Genomic DNA, 25,785 nt, shown 5'->3' on the forward strand with positions numbered 1-25,785 from the left:
GATCAACCCCAACAGAGGGGTTCTAAGAGAACTACGTTTGGGTCCTTACAGAATCGTGTCTGAAAAAAAATTCTTGTGTGATGAACCTTTTAAATGTTCTCAGTTTAGTTTTCCTTCAAACAGTTATAATAATAGTTCTCCAAATAACCATCCTTTGAAAAATTTTCAAGAAACCCAAAGTGGTTCTTCTGTGGCACCACATGAAGAACCCTTGTGGGCACCTTCATTTTTAAGACAGGTGTATAATTTGATTGGCTAGTTGAGAGTGGCAGGAAAAACACATCTCTCTGTTAAAGCCTTACTGTAATCTTACAGTAATCTGCACATTATGGCAAGTAACCATTTACTGCTGTTCTATCACTCAACATGTAATTACAGGAGCCCATCATATGGCTTACTGATTTAGGACCACCACAGCCATTGAGAAAGTCCATCACTACAGTATGTATTGTGGTGTAGACCAACGTTAGGCCTACACAGTACTACTACACTCTCAAAATACATGGTTATTCAAGGGTTCTTAAGTAAAGAAAATGGTTCATAAAGAACCATGAACACTTAAAAAGCCCTTTGCATGATTAAAGGGTTCTTTGCATCATGAAAAGGTTCTTCGGATTGTTAGAGAATGTGCTGTAGATGGTTCTATATAGCACCAAAAAGAGTGATGTCAAGCCTGTAACAGTAGGAGAACCCTTTATTGGTGCTATATGGAACCATTTCTTAAGAAACCTTGAAGAACCATCTTTTTTAAGTGTGTACAGTGCTGTACCTCCAGTTATGAACCCTGCCAATCTTTGCACAATGTGTAATTTTAATATTTTTCAGATTTTGATTAGTTTGAACACAGATTTTTTTACGTTATACTGAGATATTTCAGCCACTGTCTGTTTTTCTTCTATAACCGGGTTCTCTATAATCCAGAAATTATGAGTAATAATCTCTGATGACTTCTGAAAGCCGAAACACGAACACTGAGGTTACCTCAAAACCTAAATGTCACTTAATTGAGTAAAAACACAAGTAACGTCTCCGGCAGGTGCTGCCTTTGATCTCTGGAAATAACATATACTCTTCTCTGTTAAGCTTATTGAGGACAAAGAACCTCAAACGCTTCCATAGAGGCAAATACTTCAAGAGCGAGCGCTTGTTTTTTTGCTTCTGCTGCTGGATCGTTTTTAAAAGCATATAACAGGTGAATGTAATGGACGAGTGTCGCTAATCAGCTTCGAGTAAAGTTAAGACCAAAACTACCAAAAGAAAAAGTTAAAACAGTCCACATATCTCAGACATATTTCATCATATCTCAAGGTGCCGGAGACACAAGGGTGTTGACAGACACAGGAGGGAGAAAGACAGACAGCGTTACAGACAGACACGAGAGAGAGATAGAGTTACGGACCGACAGGAGAGAGAGAGAGAGAGAGAGGGAGAGAGAGAGGGAGAGAGAATGAACAGACGTGTATTAGGCTGCACCTGAATGTGAGGAAAAGCTGGTGGTAAATTGGCTCAATCCAGCGCTGGGTTAGTGGGTCCTAAGGGAGATCATTTGAGGGCCTTTCCAAAGGCTGAGCTGGAGGGTGACCTGTAGGTTCAGTCTGCTAGCCGTTAGCATAGACACTTATTTAGACTGTTTACAGCCACTAGGTGCTCGCCGGCGTCTTAGCAATGGCTCTGCAATAATTGAACAGATGGTTCTGGATTTGGATTCTCCACTTTGTTGATGTGTCTCTCAGACAGAGGAGACAAGCACTGTGGTAATGACAGGTGTAACACGGGTAATGAGCGACTCTGCTGCCGTTCGGTAACAGCAGATGAATCTTAACTGGCCTGTTTCTGCAGCATTTGAGGAAATGCATTCTAAATATTGTCAGCGTTTTCGGGACACTTTAAAAAATAAAGCCGGAATAGGTTCTTCGTGTGATGCCGCGGAAGAACGAGTCTGGTTTCCGAAAGAGCCTTTCAATGTTTAAATTCTTTAGAGAACCATTTTTGAAAATGAGATGTCAAGGTTCACTTAAATAGGATCTTTACATTATCTTTAAACTCACATCTCTTTTTCGAACAAGGGTCTTTTTGAGCTGTTTTCAGGGTCTGTAGAGCTGTTTTCAATATCTTTAGAGCAGTTTTCAGGGTCTTTAGAGCAGTTTTAAGGGTCTGTAGAGCAGTTTTCAATATCTTTAGAGCAGTTTTCAGGGTCTTTAGAGCTGTTTTAAATATCATTAGAGCTGTTGTCAGGGTCTATAGAGCTGTTTTAGGGTCTTTAGAGCTGTTTTCACTATCTTTAGAGCAGTTTTTAGGGTCTTTAGAGCAGTTTTAAGGGTCTGTAGAGTTGTTTTAGGGTCTGTAGAGCTGTTTTCAGGGTCTGTAGAGCACTTTTCAAGGTCTTTAGAGCAGTTTTCAGGGTCTTTAGAGCTGTTTTCAAGGTCTTTAGAGCAGTTTTCAGGGCCTGTAGAGCTGTTTTAGGGTTTGTAGAGCTGTTATCAATATTTTTGGAGCTGTTCTCAGGGTCTTTAAAGCTGTTTTCAGGGTCTTTAGAGCTGTTCTCAGGGTCTGTAGAGCTGTTCTCAGGGTCTTTAGAGCTGTTTTCAGGGTCTGTAGAGCTGTTTTCAGGGCCCCCCAGACAGTCCACATTTTTGCTCCAACCCAACACATCAGAAGGGGAATGTGGACAATTTGGAGTTCCTAAGGACCAATTTGAGGGAACCAGAAGTGGTTCTTCTATGCCATCGCTCACCTTTTGTGGAATAATTTCTTGTGCGAAAATAGTTTCATGAAGTCATTGAAGAACCACTTCCAGATTTTTGCTCCAACCTAACTTGCAACACACCCAGTATGTAAATGTTCTTCCCACTCACACATTTCTTTTTCAGATATGGTTCTTTAAGGAACCACAGCGTTGCTCAGAGAACACTTTCGGTAAAGAGTGATGCCATAGAACACCCACTTTTGGTTCACTAAAGAACTATGATTGAAAAGAGATTAAGTTGTGTAAGGAACCTTTAAACTTTTAAAAAGTTCTTTACAGTATAAACCTTTTAAAGGGTTCTTTACACTATCTAAACCTCTTTTAGGGTTCAACCTTCAGATTATGCAGAACTCCTTTAAACTTTAAGAAGGTTCTTCACACTTGCACCTCTCATTTTTACAAAAAATGCTTTCTAAAGAACCACTTGTTGAAAGGTTCTTTAGGGAGCTATAAGTGGTTCTTCTATTCTGTTGCTCTACTTTTATATAATAATTTGATGTGCAGAAAATAATTTCACCACAGACACAGCATATAAATGTTCTTTTCTTTTTCAGATATGGTTCTTTAAGAAACTGAAAGTGGTTCTTCTATGGCATTGCTCAAAGAACACTTTCAGTAAAGAGTGATGCCACAGAAGACCCACTTTCGGTTCACTAAAGAACCATGACTGAAAAGAGGTTAAATAGTGTAAAGAACTTTTAAACTTTTATAAGGTTCTCTGCACCGTCTAAACCACTTTTAGGGGTCGTCCTAGAACCTTTAGATTATGCAGAGCTTCTTTAAACCTGAAAAAGGTTCTTCACACTTGCACCTTTCATTTTTACAAAAAAATGCTTTCTGAAGAATCACTTCTTGAAACGTTCTTTAGGGAGCCAAAATGGTTCTTCTATGGCATTGCTCAAAGAACATATTCAGTAAAGAGTGATGCCATAGAAGAACCACTTTTGGTTCACTAAAGAACCATGATTGAAAAGAGATTAAGTTGTGTAAAGAACCTTTAAACTTTAAAAAAGGTTATTTATTTATTTTAAACCACGTTTAGGGTTCGTCCTAGAACCTTTAGATTATGAAGAGTGAAGCAAAAGTGGTTCTTCTGTGGCATAGAACCATTTGTATCGTGCATATGGTGATTGTGAAGGATAATGTTGACCATTTCATTGTGATATTTAGAATAGTTTTGTTTTGTATGCATTCAGTGCTTTGCAGTTGCTTTTCATTGATGTTTATTTGGTTTCACTGGTGGAGTAACATAGTCCGACTCACTCAGCCAGGCGTAATGACGGCGTAATAAACTGTAGGGTTTTAGCTTCGGCCTCTCCAGCTTGGCTTACTGCACATACTGCGAGTTCATTGAAAGGTCTGCTGCCCGTTTGACACACTTTGAGCATTATCGGCCTGTTTTATTCATGTAGCACAACGCGAAGTAGAGCATTTCATGAGATAAAAATCTGCGCGGCGCTTCTGACTCATAAAATAAGAAATCTGTTTACAGGAATTAGAAAATCAGACTTCACTGGCTTACACTGTATCTACTGTACATTATTATTATAGTATATTATATTATAGTATAGTATAGTATTATTCATTTTCCTGGGGACATTTCTAAAAAGAGAGATTAGGTATAAAACTGTCCAAGACAAGGAGAACGTCAGGAGAAAAAGTTTACAGAACTCAAAATGAAGCAGATTTAAAAGCTACAGAAAAAAGGGCCTCCTAACAACCACCTGGAAGACCTGGTAGACACCAAAACTGCCCCCGTCAGATAAACAGCACTTAAAGCTTTCATCTCTGAGAGAGAGGAGAAAATCAAGCTGCTTCAGATCTGAAAACATCCACAGGTGTTTCTGTCCATCCTTCCACTGTGAGAAGACGACTCAGCGCTGTGGGTCTGAAAGGATGTGTATCGGATCAAGAAGAACCTCACAGAGAAAAGGAGACGAACACATCGAACAAAGAAGCTGAACAGTGGACTGACCACCCCAGAGTCCAGACCTCAACACCACTGAATGTGTGATGACATGGATTGGGAGAAGAAGAAAGTGTGAAACCAACTTCTAAGACTGAACTTTGGAGGTGTTGGAAAGTATCCATTCAGATTTCTTTGAAAAACATGTTATATTTAGCTGTTGAGGTCATTTTCAGGTTTTTTCTGTTTTTTTCTGACAGTGAGAAATAAATAACTTGTACCTAATGGCCGTTTTGATGGAAAATTAAATAAATGAGGGGTGTCTGACTTTTTTACACCACTGCATATAAAACGTCATTAAAAAAGAATAAAATATGGCAGCTTTTGGAACAAAACCTTGTATCTCCATTTTTGTCATTTTTCAGTTTTTGCCATTATTTGAAAATGCCTGATGCTCTTTACATTGTGTGTAAATTTCGTGATGAATGGACCAATAAAAATGGCTCAAAATGATTTGGAAAATCTCTGGTTTCATTGACTTACATTAAAAGTAAATTTTTTTCCTTTTTGTAAAGTTACCATTTTGGAGACACAAAGTTTTGTTCTGACACCAACAACAGATAAATAAATAAATGTGTGTATATATATATATATATATATATATAATATGCCTTGTTTCAAAAATACCTTTGCTCAGTAGACAAGTTTCATATTTTTGTCTTCATGGTGTTGTGTTGGCCAACAGACCATCAATAACTCCTCTAATCTCCTAAGACACGTGAAAATGCCTGCACACCAAGCTCTCATTAGGACCAGCAGCTACTAAAACACGCTGAGGCTGGGTAACGTCTGCCCTAATCCTCCTCTTCTGTAAGTACATGAAGCAGGACTGCACGCAGGCCATCATCAAAGGCGTCACCCTCCGTCCCACAAACAGTAATTTACACCTGTTGTTATCTGTCTAAGTCACCTTAGTGTTCACTCAGCACAGTTCACTCAGCTCTCTGCCTTTTTGTCAGACCCGTTTGTCTGAGGCCGTGCGCTCGCGAGTCAACCGAATAATGCGAGATCACTAGAACTGTGTTGAAAATATCAGTACAGCAAAGTATCAGGATTAAACTCGATGCTGTACTGTGTGGGTTGATATTTCAGAATGTACACAGGGGCTGTACTGACGAGAGAAACAAAGTGTGAGCATGAAACAAACCTAGATGTGATCAAAAAATGTTTTCAACTTTTAATGCAGTGTAACTTAATGTGATATTTTATTTGACCAATTTTTTCCCATTATGAATTGTTTACACAACTTGAACGGGCACTAGCATTTTCAAATGATAAAAAAACTACAGGAATAGAGATGTAAGGGTTTTTTGATGATATATTTGATATATATATATATATATATATATATATATATATTTATATATATATACATACACACACACACACACACACACTACTGTTCCAAAGTTTAGAATCACATGTCATATCGATAATTGTTGTTATTTTAGTCCAGAATAATAGACTGAAATACTGTAAGGGAGACGCCAGCACACACTGTAAGATGTTTTTAGTATTTCACAGAGTTTGGAAACATCAAGAAGTTATTAAATGATTTAAAAAATACAGTCATCATCTATTTATCGTATTTTCTTGATAAGTTGTCTGATCACCAGTTTTGAAATATGAGGCATTCTGGATTTTAATTTTATTATAACTGTATTACTACAGCTTTTTCGGTCATTATGACATTTTCATCAGCTCTGTTCATCATTTGGGATACATCTAACATTTCTGCATTTCGGTGTATATAACAGAACCGTGTATCTCCATAATGGTAGGAAAAAACCTTATTTCCTTTGAATAGAAGTAATTTTGGAGCAATTCTGTTGGCCCGTTTTTTCTTTAATTTTTAACACGACCAATGAGTTAAAATAAAAAAAATTATCGTTTATATATATATATATATATATATATATATATATATATATATATATATATATATATATATATAAGCAAAGAACATACTTTACTTTTAATGTAAGTCAGTGGAACCAGAATTTTTTCCAAGTCATTTTGGGCCGTTTCTTTTGGTCTGTTCCTGATAAAATTTACACACAGTATAAAAGACAACAGGTATTTTCAAATTACATTAAAAACTGAAGAACGACAAAAATGTAGATATGCAGTTTTGCTCTGACAGCAGTGGTATATATTTATATATATATATTATATATGCGTGTGTGTGTTTGTGTGCATAAAATAATCAGTGTGTGTATAAAATGAGTTACTTTTTTGTGTTTTTTTTGTTTTTAACTGCTGTTTTCCACAAAAACAAAACTTGTCTTTTCAGAATTTTGCAATGGGGTCAACTCATCAGTCTCAACAGTCAGTTTATGAAAAACTACGCCTCTAATGTCGCCACCCAAAGCAGGAAACAGGGGAGAGCACCTGCTTACACAATAATCATGAACTAGACACATTGTCATAGCGACTCCTCTACAAACTGGGTGAACAGTATCTGACGGGACGGGTCACATGTTTTACCCGTTGCCCCAGCGGCCAGAAGCTACTCTAGTTTTGTACGCTGCGTCTACAGTAGGTTACAACCCAAATAATTACGTGAGTCACCAAATTACCGTGTCCACCGCCGCGCTCCTGTCCCTGTGCCTACACCTGAGCACACATACGCACACAGTTATGTGTCATATGCAGGCTATGTCTGTCAAACCAACACAAAAATGTAGACAACTTTCAAACTGGCGTCTGTGCGACACACAGACAAGCATGCAGCCTCTCCAAAGTGTCCGAATTCCACTTTAAAAGCGCACGACATACTCACCCCCAGCCTCCCGCGGAGCGTACGCCAGTGTTCCCGAGACTACGAAGACTCTGTCTCTTTCTCCTTCCCTCTCTCTGTCTGTCTCATCTCCCGCTCTCGCTCACGCCGCGCTCCTTGTCCATTCTCACTCACGCAGTCATCTTCCCTCCATTCACAAAACCGTCCCCCCCCCCAAGCACACCGTCCGCCAGCGGCAGAGAGACAACAGCGCTCGCTCTCACTCTCTCACTCACACACGGAGAGAGCAAGAGCAAGTGGGTGAGCCGGCAGGAAAGAGGGGAGTGAGAGAGAGAAGAGGTGGACCCGCTGTACAGCAGCAGAGAGAGAGAGAGAGAGAGAGAGAGAGAGAGAGAGAGAGAGAGAGAGAGAGGGAGGGAGGAATAGAGAGAGGAGTAGTGCAGGGGCAGCATGATGTAGAGATGCTGCACCACTAGTTTTTATAGCTGGGTGGGTAGCGCAGAGATAATAATACCCCATCCTCCTCCACAACACAAGTTAGGCACGGTGTGTAATAAAGGCCGCGGCGCAGACACCCTCTGATTTGGGGTCAGTCTAAATGAATTTTTAGGTTTTCTTACAGCAGATTTGCAGGGATCGAGGGAGGGGTGGGAGGGTGGTGGGGGGGACGAAAAAAAGCCCAGTCGTGCCAACACTATTTATGCATCTACAGAAATGTGGGCCTTTCAGAAAAGAACAGGAGGAGGGCAGCACAACAGAGGGCAGAAGAAGAAGAAGACGAAGAAGGAGTGGAGGATGAAGTAGCATATTACACTCGCAAGGCTGTGCAAAAGTCTGAATAAACGAGATGTAAAGCTGGTCAGCATTTACAGTTACCATCCAGTGCCTAGTTCATCCAATGAGTCCCTTATTAAAGTAAAGTGAAACCCCACCGATTTTCTAAACGTCTGTATAATTTAGTCGTTGAGACGTAAACAAAGTCGTTCAGAGGGGTTTGTTGTGAAATGGTTCATAGTAGAGACTTCTTTACAGTGGTGGTGATAGGAACCAGGGGTCGCTATGACTACAACACAAAAATAGACGTTTTATTTAATATCCAAAACCACCAGTGAACCTGCACGGGTCTTCTGAGTATTTATACGAAATATTGATGACGGTGAAATCTGAAAAACAAACTGTTTTGCCTTTTGACGCTCTCTCCACGTACTTTAAAAATACTTTTTAGGCTTTTTCGACACTGTCATAAAACAGTGCCTCAGACGTCAGGCAGTGAATTCATAACCATTTCATGTAATAGCTTTCCGTGAGGGAGCTGTTAGAGGTGGACGTCTGGTTCCTATCACCACCACTGTGAACAATTCTGACTCTGACTATTTCTCTAGAATGGATCATTTCGCACCAAACCACTCTGAATGTCTCTTGTGAAATCTTAACCACTCAATTATGCACAATTTTTGAAAAATCAGTGGAATTCTCCTTGTAATGAGGTGTGCTGCTGCTGTTGGCTGGAGTGCAGTGATTATTTCTGCTATTTGTGTGTATTTTAATGTTGTATAGTGTTTTTGCTGGCACACTCACTGATCATAGAAGTAGTTTGAAACAATTTTTTTGCTTGTGTTTTTTTTAACCAATTTACCTCATCCTTTATATTGTGGGAACAGTTTATGATGAATAGATCCATACAAATAGGAACATTTCAATATATCAACCCTCCAAGTAGTGAAAATTGCCAGTTTGGGACTTTTTTTTTGCTTCTGCTAGAGCAGGCATGTCAAACTGGGGACCTTCCAGGGAAAAGTGCTGCAGAGATCAGCATTTACCCTCATCTAACACTCTGGATTCAGTTCATGAAGGCCGTGCTGATTAGCTGATGAGCTGAATCAGGTGTGTTTAATGAGGCAGTGTGCTGAAGTCTGCAGTGTTTTGACCTGCAAGGACTGGAGCCTGACACGTGTGTGCTAGAAGGTTAGCATTTTGAAGATACAAGGTTTTGTTACGCCATCTCTGGTATATGTTGACTTGGTTCATTAGTACTTCAGCTGGGGTGGTTTAAATCTAAATGGTGTGGTCATCATTGCTATTGGTCACTCCTGAGCTTCCATCACTCAGGCTTCCATTAACCCTCGTATTTGGTTGAGATTAGCTTTACGTCCTCATTATTTGAGACCCCAACGATGTGAGTGTACAATAGTCATTTCAAAATTAATCTTTTTTTCTTTTCAAATTAGTTCTTTTGATATAATTAGAAGCCAGTAGACAGAAAATGATTCAATCCTTAATCCTCCCTTTCGCCACAAAAGTAGCCGTGCACGTCTGAGAAAGGTAAAAACCCAACAGTGACCATAAACACGACCATCAGACTAAATAATGAAGTTTAGTAGGAGCAGTTCAGAGCTTCAGAATCTTTACAGGAGAAGGAAGAAATGTTTTCTGAATGGAAATAAGTAGACATTAAGTAGACATGTCTAATAAGTAGACATTTTTTTCCAAGAATCTTGGACTGTTTCCATTCCTCGTGAAATTCCGACGCAGTAAAAAGGGCAGCTGGCATGTTAAAATGTCAAAACATGAAAAAACAGACAAAAGAAATGTAGATTCTGACAGTGAAATAGAAAGATGTTAATAATTCTCTGTAGAGGACTTTTGAAACTTCACCAAGTCAGTTATGCCTACTGAGGTCTACAATACCCCAAACACAGCACGAGGGTTGAATGTAGACTGTACAGTGATAGTAAGAATGGGATTTTTTTATTATGTAAAGTTCTGAGAACTTTATTAACGCCTGACTATGTGTTGAAGGGGAATTCCACCAATATTTCAAAATTTCTTCATAATTAAATGTTAAAGATGTAAGCAAAGTCATTCAGAGTGGTTTGGTGTGAAACGCTCTGTTCTAGAGAAACTTACCGAGTCAGAACTGTTACAGTGGTGGTGATAGGAACCAGACGTCCACCTCTAAAAGCTCCCTCACAGAAACATGAAATGGTTATGAATTCACTGACTGGGTCTGTTTTATGAGATCCATTCATGGCAGAGAGATGCATTCAGAATATTGTAAGGCAGTTCACCATTATCAACGTTGCATATAAAAACTCAGAAGATGTGTGGGTAAATAAAATAGCTATATTTGTGTTGTAGACATGGTTACCCCTGGTTCGTATCACCACCACTGTAAAGAAATCTCTAAGTTTCTCCACAATGAACCATTTCTCATCAGGCCACTCTGAATGACTCTGTTTACATCTCAACCACTGAATTATGACAGAAATTCTGAAAAATTAGTGGAATTTCCATTTGTGTAGGGTATTCAATGAAGAATGAAGTACACGTCCTTGAGGAAGACAAGCATACCAAGCCAGTTTATACCGGACGCTCTGGGTCCAGTTTTCCCAAAAGCATCTTAGTGTTAAGACCATCTTGGTAGAGACAGTGTTCGGTGTGATGCTCGCTCTACCATTCACGAATCGTCTTTGCACTAAGATGCTTTTGGGAAACCTAGTACTGCATGATATTTTTAAGAGTCGGTAATCAGAATAAGTTCTAATTTCTACAAGACAGAAAGGATTTTATCACAGCACCTCAAACGCGTGGCCAAGCAGAAGCTCCGTAAAGAGAGACATAGTAAAAGCAGACTGTCTGTCCGTCAATCAACAGAGCTTTAAATAGCCTGAAGCTGGAGGAAAATAATTACTCTGACTCTTTTCAGCCCTGCGCCACAGAACATCTGAGTAATCATTTTTCCACAACAAAGAGAAAAAAGTGGCACAAAATGGAAAATATTGTATTGAAACACGAAAGATAGATAAAACGAATAAAAACAAAAACAAAAGACAGGAAGGAAGAAAAGTAAAAAGCCGCTGTGGACTGTCAGCTGAATGAGCGATAGTGATTGATCTCTGCACGTGTGAGCATGTCAGAAACATGTGTGTTCCTTCACATGTGGGACAGGCTCTGACCACACTACTGGATCCTGCGGTTATTCTCAGTCTCTGCCACTCTACAGGCCTCTGCGCTGATGTTAATGTTAAGTCAGGCCCAGCGCGACGCCAGGACGCTTTTCACACCTCCAACAGACAGAAAACTCAACTTCCTGTGTGCTCTGCTCTTCCGAAACCTTCCCCTGCTGTGCAGATGTATTTTTAAGGGGTGTTTGGTTGTTTTCTTCAGTCGGGTGAGCATTTAGCTTCATGATTATTTGAATAATGCATAGCGTATTTTAAAATCTGTTCTTCCAACCCTTTGATTAGAGGTTGGTATTCAGCATAGCAGTCCAAAAACTGCTCTTCTCACTCATTATATCCACTGTGAAAGAAATAAGTGATAAAATGAGTTCTAGCTTCACTCTTTAAAAATAAAGGTGCCAAAAACGTTTATTTTGATGTGGTGCCATAAAAGAACCACTTTTGATTCCCTAAAGAAGCTTTTATGTTTGTGAGTGTGAAGAGCCTCTGCATAATCTGAAGATTCTTGAAAGAACTAGTGTTGCACCGATACTGATACTGTATAGTATCTGTGCCAATACTGGCACTTAAACACTGTATCAGCATCGTGATGGGGATACCGATATATATGACCGGTACCACAAAGCAGTTTCTGACACGAGCATGCGCGCCAGTAGACACGTCAGCAGTGTGGGACGACAAGCAGCAGTAAAAATGCTCATGGCAGAATCTGTAACGGCAGCATTTGGTGAGAAAAACACGCTAACAGAGCCGCTTATCTGAACGGCTGAGCTGCTTCTTTCAGTAATCACTCGTCTGCCGCTGTGTGGTCACTTACAGTCTGAGTTGATGTTACTGAGAGAGCCGAAGGAACCACCAGACTCTCAGCATAATGATAGTCTTTAGCCTCGATTTAGCCTTTAGCACAGCAGCCCACTAGCCGGGCCTGTGCGTCCACTAGCCCTGCTTGCTTTGCGCCTCTGTCGGTCAGCTGTATCACCAAGCAGCGGGGTCTCATGGCCTGTCGCTTCAACCAAACCAGAAAAACTCTGAAAGTCGCTGATACTGAACTGACACTCAGAGACGCAGCACGAGTGAACAAGACGCACGTCTGAGACAAACGACTCGAGAAATCTGATTGTGAAACAACATTCAGCTCCTTTTTTGAGCCTGAGAAGCTGCTGTGCTGATGTGTAAACACCACAGGTTTATCTGTTCACTGTTAGTTCTGTTTTTAACAGATATTTTACATTTATGTAAATTGATAAACGTGGCTCTTATTTCTAGTAATATAATAGTAAATACTAAATAGATACAGTAAATAAACAAAAATGTTTTCTAATAAATAGAATCCGACAAATAAATGCCATCTAGCCAAGCCGAGTGTTTTATTTGTGATGCAGAACTTAGATTTTACCAAAATAAAAATGTTTTTTAAATGTAATTGTATAAATATCAGGACTTATATGCGAGTTAGGTTAGATAGAGTTAGTATCGGTACCGATACTCGGTATCGGTCGATTCTAAAGGATCAGGTATCGGTATCGGAAGGGAAACAGTGGTAGCGTCGCATCTCTAGGAAAAACCTTTAAATTGGTAGAGAACTGTTATATTAGGACTGTATGTTTTTACTTTATAAAAATATGTAAAAGGTTCTTCACAATCATACATCTCTTTTCAAACATGGTTCTTTATGGAACCATTCACTCAAAGCGTCTTTAAGGAACCAGAAGTGGTTTTTCTATGGCATCACTCCAGAGAACTGAGTCTGGCGCCCTTATTATACTGCAGACTCTTCAAAAATGAAAGTTCCACAAAGGTTTCTTTGGGCGATGCCACTTTTGGTTTCCTGATTTGCAGAAGAGATATGTGAATGTGAAGAACCTTCACGTAACGCATAGGTTCTACACCAATTTAAGGGAACCTTTATGTAAAAGTTTGTTTAAAACTCATTTACAAAAATGGTTCTCTAAAAATCTCTAAAGTGGTATAGTGAAGGTTCTATAGACCTTTAAAGGGTTCTCCTTCTTCACTAATTTCGTATTCGACCAGATTTGTCCTTTAGGGAACCAAAAGTGGTTCTTCTGTGACATCACTCAAAGATCAGACATATCCATGTGTTACATTTTGACCTAAATCTAAAAACTGCAGACCACGTAATTAAACATAGCTTTATGTCTGATGAACAACTTGGCAGCTTAGCAAATATCTGCAGCGCTCTGAAGTGAAGTGGTTCAAACTGAAGAGACATATTAAGCATGATATCATACGCTGTTAGAAATAAAGGTTCTGTTCAGGTACATTTTTCGTTCATCAAGGTACAAACAATGTAAATGTTCCCTCAAAGCTACAACAGTGGTTTTAGGGTCTGATTCTGCACCTTAAATAAGTTTTTTCAGGTGAAAAGTTCATATTTGTACCTTTTCATAACCGAATGTTTTAAAACAGAACAGTAAAATAAAAGCCTGGAGGCGAGACGGGGTGTGTGGAGTCAGTACAGCTTAGAACATATCATTTCAGTGGATTATGGTTCAGTTATGTTCCCTGACTAAAGGTACTGAGATGTGCCCTTGAGGGTACCACCCCAGTGATATAAGGGGTACTGCCCCAGAGTGTATCATATCATTTAAAAGACCAAATTCTTGTTTTCCTTTAATCTGCTGTTAAAATGTTCTGACTTCTGCCCCACCTCCAAAATGTCTCCTGAGTTTTGATGATGTCACCTTGCACCAGTGGGCAGGGAAAAGTAATATTAACCAATAACAGCATATATGACCCCCTCCTCCACCTGCCCGAGGCCCTGTTTCACTCACAAATACATCGCAGTGCGGAAGGAGAGTGAGTTATGGTTTCCCATTCATGCTGACTTAGAAAAAGTCTTTCCATCCACTTTCTTAATACAATGAAACGACTGAAGTTCCTTTAGATACCCCTCCCCCGCACGTCCGGCGCTGTTTGTCATTGTAGGTGGACTTTCTGTGCGGTTTTTCCCAGTCTAAATTAGCACTGTGTCTTTAAATCATCACCGCATGCTTTAAAGGGCTTCTGGTACACGGACAGGATTTCCTAAATGACATCAGGAATCCGCCTAGTTGTGCAATTTATGACTGATTCAGAACCGCATTCAGCTGACCTGCTTTCTACTGCCTGCCTCACGGGTAAACGGACACTCTCTAACAGACAGCAGAAGAACTTTTAATGTTAATGTTACACTTGGGATTTAAAGGACTAGTTTGACAGAAAAAATCTAATTGACTTCATTTTACCTTTACCTTATCGTAACACATTTTCACAGTAGGCATGAAATGCATTTCCGTTTGCTTTGGAGGTCCCTCTGTTCAACCTGCCACACTGGAAATGGGTCTGATTTACAAGACTGGAAGTGAACTGCAAAGTCAACATTTATTTTATATTTATTATAAATAATTAATAACTGTGTGCAAAAGTTGGTCAAATGGCATGTTGTGTTGATTTTGTAAATAAGTATACATCACACTTCCGCACACTTTAATGCACAGTTACTGCTTATTTGCTGAAATTGACAAAAAAGAACATAAAATATTGCCTGTGCAAAAGTTATGGTGCAGTTTATATTGAAGGGTTTTTTCCAATATGTTAAACAAATAAATAGAAATTGTGCATTGAAGTTTGCCAAAAATTGTGTTGAGAAAATGAATATGTGTTGATGTATTGAAACCAGGAGAGCACAAACTTTTGAATGTTTAGATAAAAAAACACTTAACACTTAACATATATATATATATATATATATATATATATAATGGCTTTTAAGTGTTTTTGACTGTTTTCACAGCCCTCACCCCTCCCCTTTCACCTCTCATTGCTCACTAGCAGCTCAACACCCATACCATTTCACACACAGAGAGACCTAGTTAACCTGATAACAGAATTACTGGAAATATTATATTTCATTATATTAATTAAAAAGATTCATTATATTTGCGGTTTCCACTGGTGGAAAGACCAGTCAGGGGCCTGTAGAAAGAGGTAAAATGTAGTCAAATGGCCAAGAAACATTTGGTGCATTAAGTTTGCAAAACTGTAGTTCTGCACTGGAACTATGAGTCTAATACAAGTCAGCAAAAGGTTTGTACACCCCTAGTCAAATTCCAAATATGTGATTAGAAGTTATTATAAATAATTATAAGCTAAACTCTTCTCTGTTTAACATACTGGAAAAAACATAAAATGCATCAAATGTGCCATAACGTTTGGCACATTTCATGTTTTGTTTTTTCTTTTTGTTTAAACAAAAGGATACATTCGCCTATTTTCACTTAGACCTATTTTCACTTAAATCAACAAAAAATAGAATTTGACCAGGTGTGCCCAAACTTTTGCATAAGACTGTGTAGTAAAATTAGCTTGTTAGCTACATTAGCCTCGTAACTCCAGTGCGAAACTAAAGAAGCAAACCTCAGACAAAACCATGTCTTGGCCTATTGACTATGTTTGGGCTAAAGGGAGAAAACTGTGCAAACTTGGGTTTTGGTGAACCTTTCCTTCCAGGTAGTTGTACAGTATGAAAAAAATAAAAAATAAATAAATATATATATATATATATATATATATATATATATATATATATATATATATATATATAATGTTGACAGTTATACATTATATGACATGGTAAGAAAACCGACTTGCATTATTATGATCAAAATTATTTACATTTGTTAAATTAACTAAAACGTGCTAAATGTGCTAAAAAAGTTCTTATCATCATCATCTGATGTCTGATGTGGGCAGATTACGCACAGCACATCGTAAATATGTGACCTCCTGCTCTTTTTGAGTCACTTTGACCCAGAACCACATTTTCAGTTTTATACATTTCTAAAGAAGGAATATCTCTGTGCTCCGAATGTTAGATGAGGTTTGCTCATTTTTAACCAGTAACTGTCATAATTTTTAAAAAGGGCCTTAAAGTTTGCAATAAACGCTTAGACATCATTCGCGTAGATTAGCATGCAGAGATGCAGCGATAAGGCAGCTAAGGACGGCCACAGTGGAGCACCACAATACTTTGTCCTCCCGACGTTAGACAGTGCAATGATTTTTAATTCAGTGTTTCACACTTTACTGCTCCAAAGACAATGAAACAGATCTAATTACGCTCAGTGTACTAACGATATCCGTGATATGCTCAGAAACGCATATTGTGACGTAATTTACGGCGATAACAATGAATATCATCATTTTGCAAGCAAACAGTGAAACTGTGATAATAATGACAGATAATGTGCAAACTGGCACACACACTGGCACGCACATTTAAAATTGGGGGCAGTGACGCCTTCATGCCGTAGGTGAAACACCGCGATAAATTGCGATGATACTGTTTAAACAAGCAGACTCACTCCTGTACATTTAAAGAGCCCATGTTCTGCTTTTGTGGTGTGCTGTGTGATATATTCGTGTGGCTTTATGTACTAGATAATTAATTTTTATATGACTATTTCCATCCTCTCCATATCCTTTACAATCAGTCGTTCTTTACCAATGTTAATGTGCCTTTAAGATTAAGACAGATATATGTAAATGAGCTCTGGTCTGATTCGGTTCTGTTCTCAGCCTCGGTCAAAAAGCAGTCTGGTCAGAAACACTCTTTATACCCTTAGTGTGAATGGGCGGGGCTAAACTGCTGTAGGCTGAATAGAAGGATATATGTAAATGCGCTGTTTTTGTGACATCACGAAAAACGCTTCACTCAAAGCAGCTTTGTTTCGCTGTTATAGACTGAGGAGGGAATGGTACGTTCTAAACTTTGGAACAATATGTATGTGTAGGAAGAAAATCTCGTATCTCCGTTTTTGTCGTTTTTCAGTTTATGACATAATTTGAAAATGCCTGTTTCTCTTTACATTATGTGTAAATTTCATGGTGAATGGACCAAAAGAAACGACCCAAAAGTACTTAGAAAAAAGTCTGGTTCCATTGACTTACATTAAAAGTAAAGTAGGTTTTTTCCTTCTCCTGTAAAGTTACTATTTTGGAGATACAAGGTTTTCTTCCGACAAAAGCGATATATATATATATATATATATATATATATATATATATATATATATATTTATTTTACTTTGGTGTAGAATGTACATATATATGATTTTTGTTTAATGATATGGGCCTTTGAGGCCACTTTGACCCTGATCTACATTGCTAAAGAGGAAAATCTCATATTTTTGTACTCCATATGTTCAGTTTTAAATATTGACTGTCATCAACATTAAGCCTCATTCTCCAGTATCTTCCTAGGTTTGTTCTTGAGAAAGGTCTTAAGAAAAAGTCTACGTCACATTCATGACGTGTTCTTAAACCACAGAACTGTTGACTCCTTTGTGCTCGTAAGTGTGTGTAGATTCTGTTCTTACCTAAGAACAAATCCCAGATAAGAAAACACTGGTGAACATCAGAATATTTGTGAAAAGTGCATAAGCGGCTTTGAAGAACATAAAATGGCTGGTAAGCGAGGCCCACTGTTTTTAAGGAGGGATTTCACTAATATTTTCAAATTTCTCTCTAATTATGTAGTTGAGATCAAGTCAGAATCATTCCCTAGAGCAGAGAATTCCAGCATTTGTTAACATCCTTTTGATTTAAGTATGTAGAAATTCTGAAAAATATCCGAAATTCCTCTTTAACTTAAGACAAAAGACATATATGATGCACAGTCCACTAGCTTTCGCAGCTAAACACAGCTTTCTCTTGAAAGTAGCTTTATGTTTGGGATCTCCCAGTTTATATTTATTTTTTATACATCACATATTTATGTTTTATATATCGCTGCTGTCGGAAGAAAACCTCGTATCTCCATTTTTGTCGTTTTTCAGTTTCTGACATAATTTGAAAATGCCTGTTGCCCTTTACATTGTGTGTAAATTTCATGATGAATGGACCAAAAGAAACAACCCAGAACGACTTGGAAAAAAGTCTGGTTCCATTGACCTACATTAAAAGTAAAGTATGTTTTTTCCTTCTCCTGTAAAGTTACCATTTTGGAGATATGAGGTTTTCTTCCGACAACAGCGATATATTATTTATACATACAATTTCACAATGATATACAGTGTGAAAGCGGAGCAGAAACCAGTAAAACCCCAAAACAGCCCAGAGATTTTGACCTAAAAACTGCTAACTATGACTTCCGACTTAAAGCAGTAGAGCAGGTAACAAATGAGTCGTTTCCGTTCGTTTGCAGGGTTGTAGTTTTCTGTGATATCAGCTGTGACAACAATTAACAAGTGATATATTGTTCAGCCCTGCTGTTTTTTTGTTGTTTTGCTTTCAGTGTCTGGCAGCAGCTGTAGATGTCTGCTCGTCTGGCGAAAGGTGCATGTGGAACCAAAAAACTGGCAGCCCGTTTTCCCCGGGGAGGAGTTCACTCAGCCGCAGCCTCGGCCCGGGCAGCCACGCTGTTTTGTCAATGGTGAGATTTTAAGAAGCTCAGCTTTCACTTTTGTGTAAACACACAGAAATCCCACAGCCAAACACACACTGGGAAACACTGACACACACACTGAAACAGGCCGAAATGCTCAGTTAGTTGTCATAGAAACCTGGGCCTGAGCAGGTAACTCTTCATTAGTTGGTGGACTCGCTGCACTTGGGAAAGCTTCTTATATTAGACACAAAATCTCATCGTTCACATGCACTCGCTGTACAGCGGAGAGGCAGAGCGCTGCGGCTTCGCTCGCTACATTAGCTGGACAATTTAAACTCCACTATGTGAGATATTTTTGTTGAAACGTGAAAGAAGTGTCGTTACTGAGTGTGGAGAATAAAAAACAGGCTAAAATATGGTGAACTTAATGGTCTTAATGTATTAACGTCACATGTACAGACCCAAAAAGAAAGCCTGGCTCGATATTTAGGTCTCAAATGCAACATCAACAATATATCGATGAAGATATAATAACAATAGTAAATAATTCACTGACGTCCTTCACCAAGTTTTGACTGAGTTCTCTTTGAATTCTCTTTCAGTGATCAGGTTCATCCGCTCAGGGAAGGGGATCGAAGCATAGCCAGTGTTACAAAATGTTCTTTCACACCTCCAAAAACTTACATAGTGTAGCTTTAAAAGACATATAGTTACACCAGAGGTCACTAATAGGCGGATCGCAGTCCGAGTCCAGACCCAGACGCTATCCTATGCGGACCTGGACCTGTAACCGATAAACTATGGAGAATTATTTAATTTCGACAGGGTGGTTCTATTTTAATCAGCGTAACTTTCCTAGCTTTAGCAGCCCGGGAGACTCACAGACCAATCGCATGCGTTGTAAATATCACACGTGACGCTACTCAGTCAATCAGATCTGTGCATTACGATGAGCGCTGAGACTCGAATGAGTGATGCACACACAGGGGAGGGACGAGGCGAGAAACAGCAGTCGGAGAAGAAAGTGAGTCAGAGGGAAGTTATTTCACATGGTGAGCTCCAAAAAGAGAAAACTGACAATAAATGTTGTTGAAATATGACTGAATTGCACTTTATTTGATTTGATATTCAGTTGTTGACTGTATAAGATGCTCATATACCTACTAGGCTACTTCAGTATAGAGTATATGGCACTGAATCATGATGCAAGTTGGACATTACGATGTTCCGGACCTTTGCTTGAGGATATTTTCTCTAACTGGACTGAGTTACACCCTCCAAAAACGGCTCTTTAGTAAAGACAGTATTTCTATACAGAACCATGAACACCATTTGAATGAATGTGTGGTTCTTTGTGCGGTTAACCCTTAAAGCGAGCATCTTGCAGGTGCTCCATTCTGAGAATTTAGCGATGACCCCTGAAACCTGTCTGAATCTGCCTCCTGAGCAGCCTGAATGTGCGCTGGACCACCGTGAAACATGTCAGGGTGTAAAATCAGAGCTTTCTGTGAGCTACTCTAAAGTCTTCCTTTACTGTTGGAATCAATAAGTGCATTTTATTGTTTTGTTTGGAGTAAAGCGCGATAAAGTGGGACTGATGTTGGATTTACACTCTTATTTGTGTGTTTGTTTGCTCAAAAATGTAGTTTGTATGACAAACTTAATAAAAAAAATCTATGAATTTCCAGTTCTTTACAAGAAATGACGTAGTTTATAATATCAAAGCAGTCCTAACAGTACAAACAGACACATATTTGCATCAGCCTTAAAGAGTTAAATGGTTCTTCTCCTGTTCTTTAGCATCAAAATGCTATTGTTACAAGTACTGGCTAACTGTGAATAATACAGCTAGGCCTTCAGTTCATACCATAATTGTCCAAACATGGTCAAAAATGAGGAAAAAACATATTTACATTAATGCTAACACCTGCTAGCACCCCTCTTGGATTCTAGTAGTATGTTAGCGCCAAGCTAACAGCGATGCACATGAACATTTTTTGACCTTTCTAGATTAACCACAGACATTTACAGCTTGTAACAGACATAAACACGTTTTTATCTTCAGCTTTACAGTGAGTCAGTAAAGAGTTCTGATATAGAGCTGCTGCCGCTGTTCTCCATTCCTAACAACCATCTGGAACCTGGTTAGACTATGGCTCGATTCACAGTATCTAGAACTTCCAGAGGAACTAGAGTGATTTTTTTTTTTTCAAAAAAAAAAAAACAAGAGCTCACTTGGTCTGTGTCTATCTTGATACCACAGAGAAAAACTGTCCTGATTGGATCATTTTCTGTTGGGTATTTCAAGAATTTAACCATTTTTTTTCCCGCCAAAACTTAACAATGAAGTAAGAATATTACTACAATACTTCGAGTTTAATACAACAAACATGATGATTCTAAGAAGTAGAAATGAACCAAAAATGATGGACTTTTTTATTTTGTATTATTTGTACAGACATACAAAAAAAGGCCCACATTCACAGAACCTTTTCTAGGTACTAGGAGGTGCTAGGTACTTGCTTAAGAGTTTATTTGATAACTGAGTTTACTGGATAACTGAAAAGATGAGCAGCTGATTCTTTCAACCTGTTTAAAAAAATTCTTTAACTGCATCGTAAACATGAACCGGCGCTGCTGGGCGGCTCTGCGTGTGCGTGCGTTTGTGCGTAGTCTGTTCTCACTCAGGAGGACAGGCTGAGTAAGCGTTGGACTCTGCAGTACCTGTTTGTGATCACACTCAGTTCCTGTCATAGCACACACACACACACACACATACACATTTTACGTACAGAGGAAAAGACGGAGGAAGAGAGTCAGAGAGATGAATGTGAGGAATGTTCCGCACTAACTTGGTAATTTAAAGTCAACCTGAAATCAAAACTGACCTGCATATTTTTTTACCCTAGTCGTATTAAAGGGCCTGCATTTTTTTTTATATACAGACCAAAAACAGCCATAACTCATTTGCACATGACGATTTTCTAACCTCTCTTTATGCCTTAAAATTAAACGAGCAATTTTTTCTACACTGCAAAAAATGGCTCGTCAGTTGAACCTAAAAAAACGACTTCATGTGGTAACAAGTAAATTAATTAGTTTTATTCAACCTAATGAAATACTTTGAATGGATGGATTCTTTCCATCATTCAAAAATGGATAATATAATAAGAACAGCAAGATAATAATAGTAAGAAGAATCCAATAAAATGTGAATTTTAAGACTTCTTATCGCATGAAGTAGTTAGGTTGATCCGACAAGCCATTTTTTACAGTGTACTGTGCCTTTAAGATGGAAAAATGTGAGCTGTGTTGTGATTGGCTGCTCTGTATTGTGCCATATTCAAAAAGCAGTCATTGCTAAAAAAAAAACCTCTTTATAGCTACAGTGTGAATGGGCGGGGCTAATTTACTGTAGGCTGACTAGGTGGATGTAGAGTAATGTGCAAAGGTTTAACCCCCACCCCGGTCAAATGACATGCTTTGTTGATTTTCCAAGTGGGAAGAAGTTAACAAACCTACGGGGAGCAAACCTAAAAATATGGATTTTTTTTTTTTTCTGCAAACTTCAATGCACAATGTTTATTTGTGCCATGTGCCATAACTTTTGCACAAGATATTTTGTATCCTATGTTTTTTTTTTACCCCTCAATATGTTAAATTCAGCAAATTAATAAAAATTGAGCATTAAAGTGGATGCTAAACAGGCTGTTTTTGCAGCTTAGTTTCCTCATATAGACTGTATGGACTGTATGGGGGGGGTGACTGTAACAGTGTTCACATACTACAGTAAAGTCTTTTATTAAAAATAAAAGCAAAGAAATGTATTTTTCCATTAAGCACACTTCATATTATATCATTTAAAAGAAAGCATTTTTGTTTGATCTTCCATCTAAATGTAATCACTTTCACCTCTAAAAGGTCGTCTGATTTTTTGATGAGGTCACCATGCACCCGTGGGTGGGGCAAAACTATATCAGCCAATAATATCATGGTTCTCCTCCCACCTCCACTGCCTCCACCTATCATGGAGAGAATACACTCACAGTGTATCATACAGATCTGTCCTATTTATGTTTAAGGCATGAATTTATTACCTTGCCTAGTCTGATACAACATCAGAGACGCTTACAGAGAATTCCACAGATTGTTCCAAATTTCAGCATTATTTAATGGTTAGGGTGTAAACCGTCATTCAGAGTGGTTTGGTGTGAAATGCTCCGTTCTAGAGAAACATACCGAGCCAGAATAGTTCACAGTGGTGGTGATAGGAACGTCTGGTCTGCAGAATTTCAAGGCCTCTAAAAGCTCCCTCATAGAAAGTTATTACATAAAATGGTTATGAATACACTGCCTGATTTGTCTGAGACCCTGTTTTATAATAGATCTACAATAAACTTTGGCCTAAAACTGATTTATTTCTTAATACTTACATGGGAAAGGCAAAATAGCACCCAAAGAAACATACATTTTGGATTTATCACCATTTTGTCGTTATCAACATTACATAGAAAGCCTAGAAGATGAGTGTAGGTTCATTTTGGTTATTTTGGATAACAACTAAAACAGCTATATTTGTGTTGCAGACATTGTGACTCCTTGTTCCTATCAATACCACTGCAATGAAATCTTAGTCACCAACTTTCTCTAAAACACACCATTTCATGTCAAACCACTGATGCGTTTGTTTACATCTGAAAGACGTAGAAAACTGAAAAATCAGGGGAATTCCCCTTTAAGGCAGCTTGTAGGCCTACTGGGTGTAACTGCATCACAATTAATGCAATAAAAATAACCTTTACTGCACCTCTGCTCCTCTGCTATTGGTTTCCTTCTGCATGGATTTGAATGTAACCAATCAGGTCGCTCGCTGCAAGCAGTGACACACTATCGTAGTATTGTGGGAGCTGAGTAAACATGTTTCGTCTTGATATTAACACAGGATCATAGCAGGAAACTGCTATGAAACCCATTTCATAACATATTGCAGTGTAATCTAAGAGTGACAGTAATGATCAACTCTTAGGATTCTCTCTCCTGAAAGATTCTGCATTAATGCATGAAACCTCATAATCTGACGTTTTCACAGGTTTACATACAAAAGTTTGTTGTTGTTTTAAGATTTATTGCTGTTAATTGAAAAACGCCAACAGCAGCAGCGTTTCTAATGAAGAGGAAACACTATAGACTATATTGTACAGAATGTGACATGAAGATCAAAAACTAAAATATTTAGGCCTACAGATGCAAGAAATGCTCCAATTGCACGTCACATTTGAGTACAGCTAAGCTAAAGTGACAGCTGAACCAGTATAGGACAAAAATCATAATGCAGTCTTCAGAAATCAAAAATAAATATGCATAAAGAATATTATAATTGTGTCTTGGCAGCCTGAATTGGATGAGGCGCCTGGAGATTCCCAGCACTAATATTTCAACCCTGTGGATCAAAACCATGTATCTCCATCACCAGCTTCCTTTTACTTTGTGGGAATCTTTTATGATGGATAGACCAATAGAAATGGCCAAAAAAACAAAAGGGTCCTTCAGCGAGGCACGAACAGTGTTATTAAATGTCCCCTCAAAGGTACAACAATGGTCTTAAGGTCCAATTGTGTAAATTAGGTTTGAAGGTTCATTTTCCAAAGAGAAAGGTGTGAGTTTGTACAGTTTTCATAACTCACATAAAACATTTTACATAGAAAATTAAAATAAAACGCCAGGTGTCAAGACAGGGTGTAGTGGAGTCAATACAACTTTAAAAATATGCTGGAGTTGATTATGGTACAGTTATATTCCATAACTAAAGGAGCTGAGTGATGTTAGGGGACCGCCTCAGTGACAAATTTGTCTGACCTTTCACATTAATGTACATTAAAAATAAAGCATATTTTTTCTTCTCCTGCAAAGTTACTGTTTTTGAGGTACAGTGTTTTGTTTCAACCATGGGCCTCGTTCACCAACTGTTCTTAAGAAGAAATTTCTTATATATGTATATATGTATATATATATATATATATATATATATATGTGAATCATGAAATTTACACACAATGTAAAGGACAACAGACCTTTTCAAATTATGTCAAAACTGAAAAACGACAAAAATGGAGGTACAAGGTTTTGTTCAGACAACAGCTATGTACATATATATGTAAATATATAAAATCTTAGCAAATAAATAGCAATTATGAACTAAAATTTGCATAAAAATTCCATATTTAAGTGTGCTGTCTGTAGAAGATGTGTTAGAAGTCATTTTCACTTAGAGAATCGAACTTTCTAACTTTTGCTTATGACTGTATTCCATTTCCTTTGCCATTGTCTTGGGCTGCCTGATGTCTGGCCCCACCTATCAAAAGTGTGTTCTATTATGTCCTGTTCAAACAAGGGTTCTGTGATCTGAGCAAGTTTGAGCTGGTGAATCTCCAGCTGGCCGTGAGGGTGGTGGTCAGACAGAGAAGGACAGGGGAGGCTGGGAAAAGTTGTGTCATCTCTGCCGCTTCAGACAAACCCACCCACCACTCCCAGGGCTAGTCGGGTGGGAAAAAACATATCCAAGGACGACACTCACTCACATGCTCTCCCACTTGTCTGCCTGCACACAGTGTTACTGATATACACACACACTGATACACACAGACCAGAAGAAGTATCACTTAATTCGGTTTGCCTTTATTTATTTGAGCTGCTTAAAAATGAGTATCTGTCGTTAAAACAAGACATAAACCCTACACAATTAAAAACGATGGTGCTTCCAGGGTTCTTTAGTAAAAAAAAATGGTTCTGTGTAGAACCTTGAACACTCAAAGAACCCTGCAAGAACCCTCTGCATGATTGTATCATGCAGGGGTTCTTTGGGTTGATGGAAAATAAGCATAAATGTGCTATAGATGGTTCTATATGGGACCTTATTGGAAAAGGTTCTATATAGCACCCAAAAGGGTTCTCCTATTGTGAAAAGGTTGACATTGTAACAATAGA

The 25,785-nt window shown here is 38.5% G+C and overlaps 1 protein-coding gene across 2 annotated transcripts in view; it reads right to left on the reverse strand.

Annotated features, from left to right (window-relative positions):
- LOC118820475 (zinc finger and BTB domain-containing protein 7C) overlaps window positions 1-25,785 on the reverse strand; it is a 49,170-nt gene that overhangs the window by 7,864 nt on the left and 15,521 nt on the right. Inside the window, exon 1 of one of the 2 annotated variants that reach the window (XM_036588832.1) lies at window positions 7,495-7,759. The exons of the other annotated variant lie outside the window; for it this stretch is intronic. The gene's annotated coding sequence lies outside the window, so the exon portion shown is untranslated. Of the gene's footprint in view, window positions 1-7,494; window positions 7,760-25,785 lie in introns of those variants that run through there. 2 annotated transcript variants of the gene reach the window in all.

Source organism: Colossoma macropomum, unplaced genomic scaffold, assembly GCF_904425465.1.
Source record: "Colossoma macropomum unplaced genomic scaffold, Colossoma_macropomum, whole genome shotgun sequence".
Taxonomy (NCBI): Eukaryota; Metazoa; Chordata; class Actinopteri; order Characiformes; family Serrasalmidae; genus Colossoma; species Colossoma macropomum.